Consider the following 10,067-nt stretch of genomic DNA (forward strand, 5'->3'; position numbering starts at 1 on the left):
CATTCCTCATAAAAGGGGACCGAAGCAAGAAGAGAAGAAGAGAAGGAAGAGAAAGAAGAAACTCATCCTCGACCACCACATGAGCCTCGCCGGACCACCGTCGGAGCCTCGCCGGACCACCACCTGAGGCCCGGACTTATGCTGGGCCACTACCTGACACCTAGAGTTCTACCAAAGTACCACCCTACTACAACGGTCTTTCAGACCCCGGTCTCCTGCTGACTATTGTCCTCCCGACCTCCGATGCCTACTATGGTCCTTCCGACCTACATCACCAAATAATGGCCTTTCAGACCCCAGTCTCCTACCGAATATGGTCCTTCAGACCTTCGTCGCCTACTACGGTCCTTCCGACTGACATCACCAGACAATAGTCTTTCTAACCCTGGTCTCCTGTCGACTACTGTCCTTCTGACCTCCAACAACAGGCAACAGTCTTTCTGACCCCGGTCTCCTGCCGACTACGTTCCTTCCGACCTCTGTCGCCTATTATGGTCCTTCCGACCTCCATCACCAGACAACGGTCTTTCCGACCTCCATTCTATCGACTATGGTCGTGCCGATAAAACAAATACATCTATTGTAACTCCCATCATGTAATACACTCTATATGATGTACATTTGTGGCATCAAGCCAAGGCCTTCTCCCTAAGAAGGGCTCATTTGTAATCGACTACAAATACTAGTGGATTCATTCAAATTGGGCCAGACCCCGTGGTTTTTCCCCCCTTTTTAAGGGTTTTCCACGTAAAAACTCTGGTGTCTCTTATGAATGATATACCCTCAATTTTATCTGATTGTGTGCTGGATCTTCGTACAATGCTAAGACATTAAACTATATATTTCTCTACCGCCGCGAATATTTCAGGACGCAACAAGATTAATTAATGATTTTGTTAATTATAATTTGTATTATCAAATAATGTTAATTTTGTATTAGGCTAAATTTTTAAAAATCGCTTATTAAAATACTTCAAAATTTGACAATTATGAGAATTTACTTATACTTTGGGTGTTAGGTGTGTATCGTTAGTCAAATAAAGCAGAAGCGTTTATGAAGGTATGAGTTATAAATAATAAAATAATAAACTATATAATTATATAGGATTAGTTAAAATGAGTATTGTTGCGGACTAAAATATATGCGGCGATAGAGTTAAAAAAATTTCATCTTAGCGTTGTACGGATATCTAGTACACAAACAAAGGAGAAATTGCAACACCAGAATTTTTACGTGGAAAACCCTGAAAGGGGAAAAACCACGGGGCCAGATCGAGTTTAAAGAGTTCCGCTAGTGTTTACTTGAAATACAAGAGGCTGACTCGTCCTTAAAATTTAGGATGATTAGATTACAATGAATCTCTTATAGATTGAAATTCATTTACAACGTCAGGTAGAGTTCCGGCGTCAGTTGGAGATCGAGTAAAATTCAGGCGGCCTTCGGAAGTCGGGCAGAATTTTTTCGTCATTTGCAAGTCGGGCAGAATTTCGGCGTCACTCGGGCATCAAGCAGAATTCCGACATCGTTCGGAAGTCGAGCATAATTCCTAGCGTCAGACAGATTTCTAGCGGTGGTCGAGGAGGAGAGTTCTTCCCTAGTATCGTTCTCTTCTTCTACTCTTCTTCTTCTATTCTTCTTGCTTCGGTCCCATCTAATGAGAAATGAGTGGTTTATTTATAGATATTCTAGAGTGGCATGACTTGTAAATAGTGAGAGATCAGGGATAAATAGGGAGTGGTCGGATGGACGGCCGATATTGAATCCCTTGATCGTGTAACGTTCGTTAGATATTTGAAAGTCTTAATGATGTTGGAATTTGGCGATCTTAGGCTTGTTGGATTCGTCTCGTCGGGCCGCTCGATTCGACTATAAGAACATCATATTTGGAAACCATTTGGTTGTTGACCTCGTTTTTGTTCGAGTCCATCGGGCGCATTCAATCAATTCAATTAAACCTTGTCGAGCCCGATTTGAACTCGAATCGATTCAAATTGATTTCAATTAGACTCGATTACGCTCAATTTAATTTATTTTAATTGCGTCGAGTTCAATTTTATTCGAATTGATGTCGATTTGGGTGCAATTTTGTCGGCATGACTAGGTCGAACCGTCTCGAGCCCAAATTGACCTAGGTTTTGACCTGGAATTGAGCTTGTTTTGAGCCCAAATCTGATTCAAATCAACTCAATTTAATTCAAATAAACTCCAATTGGCTTTTGGTTTAATTTGAATTCAATTCCTAAATCGAGATAAATGGCTTCAATGGCTCCAATCTCCTCGAATCCCAACCCTGCTGTTATTGCGTTGCTCGGGTGCGTGATATGTTCATTTTAGGAAGAATGCAGTCATCGATCGACAGGGAGCAGCGATACATAACACATTTCAGTGTTTGGAAGCGGGATCGAAAAAAAAAAACAACTGTATCATCTCCTAAGCTGAGGACTCTCCTGGTCGGAACTGACGACTCCCGCTCCCTCTCTCTTGCACGCCTGGCTCCCCCTCTTCCGCTCTCTCTTTCTCATGGTGCCAAGATCAAAAATCACCCATCCTCTCTTTCTCCCTGCTCTCACGCTCTCTGACTCTGGCTTTTCTCACGCTCGTCTCTCCCTCTCACACCGGCCCCCTTTCTCCCCGTCTTCTCTATTCGCAGACGCCCCGAGCCCTTCCAGCTCCTTTGCTCGTGACCTCCAAGAGAGCCGACGAGCTCTCTCCTGTCGGCTTGCTCTTTGGTTCGCCAAGGCCTCGCTCCCATCCGAACCCGGCAGCCACCCGATCGTCCCCGGCTTCGCACACCCGAGCGGGATCCGACGCCACCCGAGCTGGTCCAGATCTCCCTCCTGGACGGATCTGCTCCCGTCGCCCCTAACCGTGATCTTCCCATTCCTTTGCAAGATGAGTATCCTCCCCTCCTTTTCCTTCTTCTTCTTCCTTTGTCTTCCTCTCTACTTCTATTTCCTTCTCTTTCTCAATCTTCTTCTTTATTTCCGAGAACGACAATCGTAAGGGATTGTCGTTTTGGAAACGAGTTGGTGCCATAGGAACTTGTCCCTTTTGCAATGCTTAGCTATATGCTTATATGCAAGATTTCTGCTAAAGAATCTGATAAGTTGAGGTGAAGGAAAATTTCTGTTATAGTTTTTTTTTTTTTGATTATTTCTAGATCTGTACAAGATCTATGAGGGAAGAAAGAATAGAGCTTTTTTACATCTTGTGGTTGAACGACATAGAAATTTGATTTCCATGTCATCTCATTTGCTTAGTTTGTATTGTTGCATGTCAATTGTTTGATGAAATGATCTTGAGGAAATGTTATAACGAAGTTGCTTCTTTCCTTCCAAGCAATGTTTACTTATTTAAATCTTACATGAGTGGTCAAAGATTTTGTTATTCCTCAAAGCCCTTGGAAAGTTTTAAACATGATTCATCTTCATCAAGTTGGAATGGTAACTGAAATGAGATTTCAAGTTATCTCATGGTTAGAATATAATCGTGGAAATCTGATGTCACTATTGATCTATCCATCTAGCTTTGCATTTGTGTATATCAAGTGTTCGACGAAATGTTCCCAAAAGAAAGCTATAAATATTTGTTTGCATTAAGGCTTTATGTGGTGAGTTTATTCAAGTAGAGGTTTCTCCATGCTTTTTTTTTAGAGACTCAAAAGGGAGAATCGAAAATGCGTATGGTCACTTAATGAGATATGTGTAGAGCCATAGGTCCTACTCTCATGAATGTTTATTCTCCAAACTCGTTGCTTGTGAATGAATATCTTATGCTTCAAAGATGTGATGGTTGAAATGGCATCGATTTTGAATTCTTAGTTTTATATTTCTTCATAGCTTTAACATCACATGCAAGCCCCTTGATAAAATGTTGGTGAAAGAGAGTCATCGCTTTTTTGCTTGCATTGAAATTTAATATAATCTTACTTTTTATTGAGATTTCCCCAAATGCATTATACGTATGTTAGCAACCATGGTTGGGATGCGATGGGTTATGAGCACCTTTTATGAATTCCTTTCTTTAGCATATGTAAATGAGCTTGCTTTCTTGAAAGAGGCATGATAGCTTCATTATTTGTTTCCGAACCATGTGGTAGAAGGAAATCTATTTAGTATTGATGAAGCTTGGAGTTTTCCCATTGTTATTCTTCTTATGGAATTATTTAGGGAAAGTAATCTTTCGACTTTGGTAAAATTAAATGACTCATGAGACATAGGTAAAATTTGTGTACTAATTTGGGTAGGTTTGTGTGTTTGAAAAAGGACCTTTGTTATGAAGCTCTTGTTCGATTATGAATCAACATATGATAAGGAGAGGCAGTAAAGGCCATGTGGATTTCTTAACAAACATATGCATATAGAAATATCTTTGATGAACTTTGGATGGATTATTTTGTAACAATTTCAAGAAAGCATGAGTATGAAAATTTCATTGTATTTTATGTGCACAAACAGCAGCTTTTGTTTTAGCTTACCAAAATGGAGTTTTAATCCTTTTGGGAAATAACGACGACTATTGCTAAACATGGATAATTCTCTTGTGATAATTTTCTTGGTATTTGGAGTTTGCATTTGATCATGGTTTTAATCACGTGTTGGTCGAGTTCATGAGAAGTTTGTAGTAGAGCATGAGATGTCATGTTGTTGATCACCGAAATGTGCATACAAGGTATTTATGGTTGCGTTTACTAAGAAAGAATGCATGTGTAAGAAATATTCATAAATGTTGGTTTTGGTTGCTATTGCTATACCTCTCAAACTGGAATTCAATGTTCTATACCTAAGTTTACCTAGATTTGAGCTTATCCTTATGACATGAGGTATTGCCATTAGCAAAGCATTGTTGTGAGCTTATGAGTTTTATAGCATTGGCATGATAGTTTGAAGAAATCTAAATCTTCTTGAAAATTAATGGACATAACTAAAGCTCACTCCTAATCTTGAATGAAATTTTCAATGTTATGGTGGTAGCATATTTCATATATTAGAATCTCACTTATGGTTTAATGATTCATCATTCTATAGATCATTTCCCATTGCTTTTGCATGAACAACGTGCGGAATTTTATCATTTTGGTGTTCTAAGTTGATTTGGGAATGGGCCACGTGCAGAATTTTACTATTTTTTTGGGTTCCAAATTGATTTAGGAGTGAACTATGTGTAGAAATTTACTGTTTTTGTGACCCATATGCAGCTTTTTAATATTTCATGTGTTCTAAGCTATTTTGGGAACAAGTTATTTGTAGATTTCCATCGCTTTTGTGCTCCGAGCTCTTTTGAGAAAGATATGTGCTTATACTTATTTCAAATAACACTAGTTTGTGAGATCCCTCCAAGTCTAATGCTTTGAAGCATCATACATTCAAACTCATTATCTCCATGCAATTGTATTGTTCATTAATTGTTTTGCTTTTACTGGAATACTATTTTGATGATATACTCATCCACTTGAACTTGCATTACTAAATTTCACATGAAAAGTTCTGGATAGTTTTGTATACACTTGCTATGCCTCACCAAGTCTAGAGAACCTTCATGTACTTTACGATTCATCCGAGTAGACGAGTAAATTTGATGCAAGGGTTGCATGCCTCATGTTGAGTGATTTTCTTTGAGTAAAACATGAATTTTATATTAGAAGACCTTAATGTTCTCTTGGAGTAGAATTAATTTTCTATCAAAACATGCTTTCTCTTACTTTTCTTTAGCTTTGAAGTTGGTTGAAAAACATCATGAATCTCATGTTTGTGTGACTCATGTCATAATAATAAAAAAGGACAACACGCTTAGTTATCAAAGTTAATTTGTGATGAAGCATCTTTATACTTCCTTCTCTACTTGATTGGGTTTCGTATGGGAAATGCCAATCAACAATTGTATTTGGAAATTCTTATATACCTTTTATTTCAAACATAGACTTGACATATAATTGATTTAGCATTAGGTGGAATAATGGAGGAGTTTTCTTGAAGCATAATGAATATTTTTACATTATTGTTGCCCATGAGAAATTGTTGAGCTTTGTAGTTGCTAAACAACAACACGAGTACATCATTGAGTTACGAGTAGATTGTATTAAATAGTTCGAGTTGAAAATATCATGGTTACACTTTAGCAAATGGGTATGAAATGCAATAGTTTAATATTACATATTCTCCTCTATTTCAAAGTCTTTAATGAAATTTATATAGATTTGTGTTGCAATAAGGCTCTTTTCTTATCGTCTTGGTAAAAAATATTTGCATCAAATTTCATAGATTTAATCGCTAACGAAGATTGTTTGAAAACTTTTGAGCATGATAGTAACTCCTTATATTTCTTATAAATGTTTCATACATTTTTTTTTTTTTTTTTTTTTAAGGGTTAGCCGGGCAAGCCAACCCTATAAGATCCATAAATTATGTCGGCCATATGTCTTGATAACCATACAGTGCCCATCAATAAATGTTTCATACATATTTGTGCGAAATATTATAGTTATTTATTCATCGTCGCCAACTAATGACATTTGAATTTCTTTTGAAGAGTCTTATGAGTTGTTTTATATTTAGAGAGATTTATGAAATATTTCTCTTTGCTTTAATTGAAGTTTTTCTCACGAGTCACCTTGTGTTGCAAATTTGAGAGATTGCATTTGATTGAAAGAGGTGTTGTTTTACTTTGGTTAGAATAACTTATTAGTCGCTTTGGATTTGTTTTAAAGAGTTTTATACGACGAATTTTATGAATGATTTACAATGAGGGGTTTTATAAAACCTTCTTGTTGGAAAGCTTTATGTTTTCTACCCCACTCCAAATAAAATAGAAAAGCACTTGATTGTTGTTTTTGTGTCAAGGTCGTTTTGGTAGATTGCTTATGAAAAGATTTCTATGCATTATTTTATTTTGGAGGATTTTCATAAGATATTATTTTGGGGTAGATAAACTTTGTGAGGTAAATTGATGTTAGGAATTTCTCTAGATCTTTCTTTTTGGGATGAAATGATTTGTCTTGCATAGGTTGTCTCCCTTTCATTAGTGTTTGCTTCTAAGATGTAAGTTTGGAAGAATGTGGTGGGTAGAAAGAGATCTAGTTTTAGTTCTAGTTTTGGGAACTTGAGCTTCCCTCGCTGTTTTGAGTTTGTTTGGAGAATGGTTCATGTAAGTGAGTCATATAATGTATCAAGTGCTTTATTTGGAATGTGGGAACAACAAAGGGCATTGTAAATGTTGCTTTAGCGTACACTTGACTTCAAAGAAGTGTGCCCAATAACAACAATGCCCACATTCCTTTTATTTCTGATTTTTATTCTTTTCTTTCTATTGCATTTAGTTGCTTTTCTTTTTACTTCTCGTCTTCCCACTTTTTTTTATCTATTATCGTACTTTTATGCATAAATCCCTAAATCTAGTGACACATGTATGAAAGTCCTAAGTGTTAGAAAATAAAACCTCTTTTAGTCTTACAATTTTAGTAACATCTAAGGACAAAAATTAAGGATCGAGTCTTATAAAATATAGACTTAGGATACATGCTCTTTATAGGATAGAGACATCAAAATCAAACTTAGTGACACGTCTTCCTAGGTTCTAGTTTCCTTAATTTACTAATAATCAATCAACCAATCCTAATCTAATTCTAAAAATCTATTAAAACACTTAGTTCTTAATCAGCTTATTATTAACATTTATAATTATTAAACTACAAGTCTAAAATATAAATCTAAACCAATTCCAACTAATCTAATAATTAATCCCTAACCAATTTAAAATTTAAAAGATATAGATTTAATTAGGAGATTCAAATATAAACTAAATTTATTAGGATAAAGGATTTCTAAAGATCAAACATAAAGTAATCTTTTAAAATTAATAAACAAACCCCTTAATACATAACAACCACTCCAAAGATGAAGTTTATTGGATGAACTACTCCGGGCTGCGGGGCTAAGTGTCATAAGGAGGCCTAGTTCCTCGAGTCTGGTGGCACAACGCCACGAATGGATTTAATGGAGTGTTAAACTTTAAAATTAATTTCTTAATTGGTTTAAGTCAAACCTCTCTTGTTAATAAATCACCCAAGTCACATTTCTTTTCTAACTTACAACCAATTAAATTAATCCAACAAAAATTATTTTCCATTGGGTAACCCAGGCCTACGAGGTTATTAAGTTAGCTCCAAGGAGGGTGAAATAAACCTCACGGCCTCGGTGTGAAACAAAGGTGGTAATCAATCAAATCTTAAAATAAAATAAAATTCTAAATTCAATCATAAATTATTAATATTTAAACTTTAATTAAAATCCCCCCTTGGCCTTTAACAAATAAAATACAAATAACTTAAACTAATTACCCAACATAGGAAATATCGTAAAATACACAGCCTACACACACCCTAGACTTGTTTGGTTAGGACATGACTTCTAGTCCTAGGTTAGGCTGATATTTTCTTTTGATGTTCAGTATTTACTACATGCACATATTATATAAATGCAATTCTTAAAATTTTCTGTCATTTATGTTTTTATTTACATGCATTTCTTTTCTGAATGGCATCTACGCTCATTTATATATTTCTCTTTTATCTTATCTTACGAGGTACATTGGATCCTGATGACCGAGAACTAAAGAAGAGCATTTTCTTAGGAGCTTTTAAGTGGCCGCGCCATAATTTGAGATCATTTGCTCATTAGCTTGTAAGTGGCAGCGCCACAATCAGGTATAATTTCTGTAACTTATAAAATAAATTCTTAATTATATATCGGAACTGCTGCACATCACACACAAATTGTTAATAGATATTCTAGCATGTTTAGTTAGCCAGCCATAGGTTAGTGCACTGACGAAGCTTTGGCCCTATAGGTCAAAGCTTGCCCCCTTCTGTAAGCTCTAGAGACCATTAGGGTCATTTAGGCCTATAGAGTAGGCCACCTATTGTGCCATTGGCATCGTTGTTTTCCCACACGAAGTGGGCATCGTTGTTTTTCTACTAGGATTTTGGCCCTTTCTGATTTTGGGTATGATACCCCCCCACCTTCTGTGAGCCTTAGAGACCATTAGGATCATTTAGGCCTATAGAGTAGGCCACATATTTGTGCCGTTGGGCATCATTATTTTCCCACACGAAGTGGGCATCGTTATTTTTCCACACGAGGTGGGCACCGCTAGGATGGTTTTCTGTAATAATGTGCTGCGGGTACCTTGCTTGGAGGGTACCTCTTGTGTTTATTTACTTTTTATGTACTATGGATGTCATGCATGCATTTGCTTTTACACACCTTACTTTACTTAACACCTCACTTGCATGCATACATTACATCGTTAGACCTAGGGATACTTTGTATCTGTTTCATGCATCATACATGGCGCTAGATATACTCCTTCACATATTACAGAGCCTTCCCATCTTGCATACATATAGGAAGATTGGTTGTGCTTAGGACTTTAGCTGGCTTCCTTTTTCAAGTAAGGAACAAGTCCAGAAATGCATTAATTAGGTCGTAGATGTTAGTATCGTATGTATGATACTACATCTTTTATAAATCTAGGGTCTAAATGTGAGTGGTACAAGCGAACCACTATACACCTTATTGGCGGGTAAGCTCTCCATTCTTTCGGAAGCTATAAATCCTACCCATCCGCGTCACGCAGATGATGCCACTTCCTTCTTTCTCTCATGCTTGCTTGAGATGCGTTGTCTCTCTTTTTTCTCTAGTTTTCTCTTCTTCAGACCGACCGGATGTTGACTGAACCACGTGTGATTGATTGAACCAAGTTGGGACCTTCCCTTTTGATTAGGAAAGCCTAGAAATTTCCATTGCGCTAAACCCATTAGAGAAGATAATCTAACATCCTTAATCGAGAGTTTTCTTAGATCGAGATCTAAGATGTAATTAACTACGGGGACTTGCGCCCGTAGGAAACCGATCCCCACAATCAAATAAACCCCATTCGAGCTGATGTATCGAATGGGGGAAATCTCGTGAACTTTTGGGTTATACATATTATTATCCATCGAGGTTGGTAGGTGAAAGCCGCTATCCTCCATGGCTAATCGTATCTATAACTCCATCTGCTCTTCCAT

The sequence above is a fragment of the Dendrobium catenatum genome, unplaced genomic scaffold, assembly GCF_001605985.2.
Source record: "Dendrobium catenatum unplaced genomic scaffold, ASM160598v2 fragScaff_scaffold_1539, whole genome shotgun sequence".
NCBI classification, from domain to species: Eukaryota; Viridiplantae; Streptophyta; class Magnoliopsida; order Asparagales; family Orchidaceae; genus Dendrobium; species Dendrobium catenatum.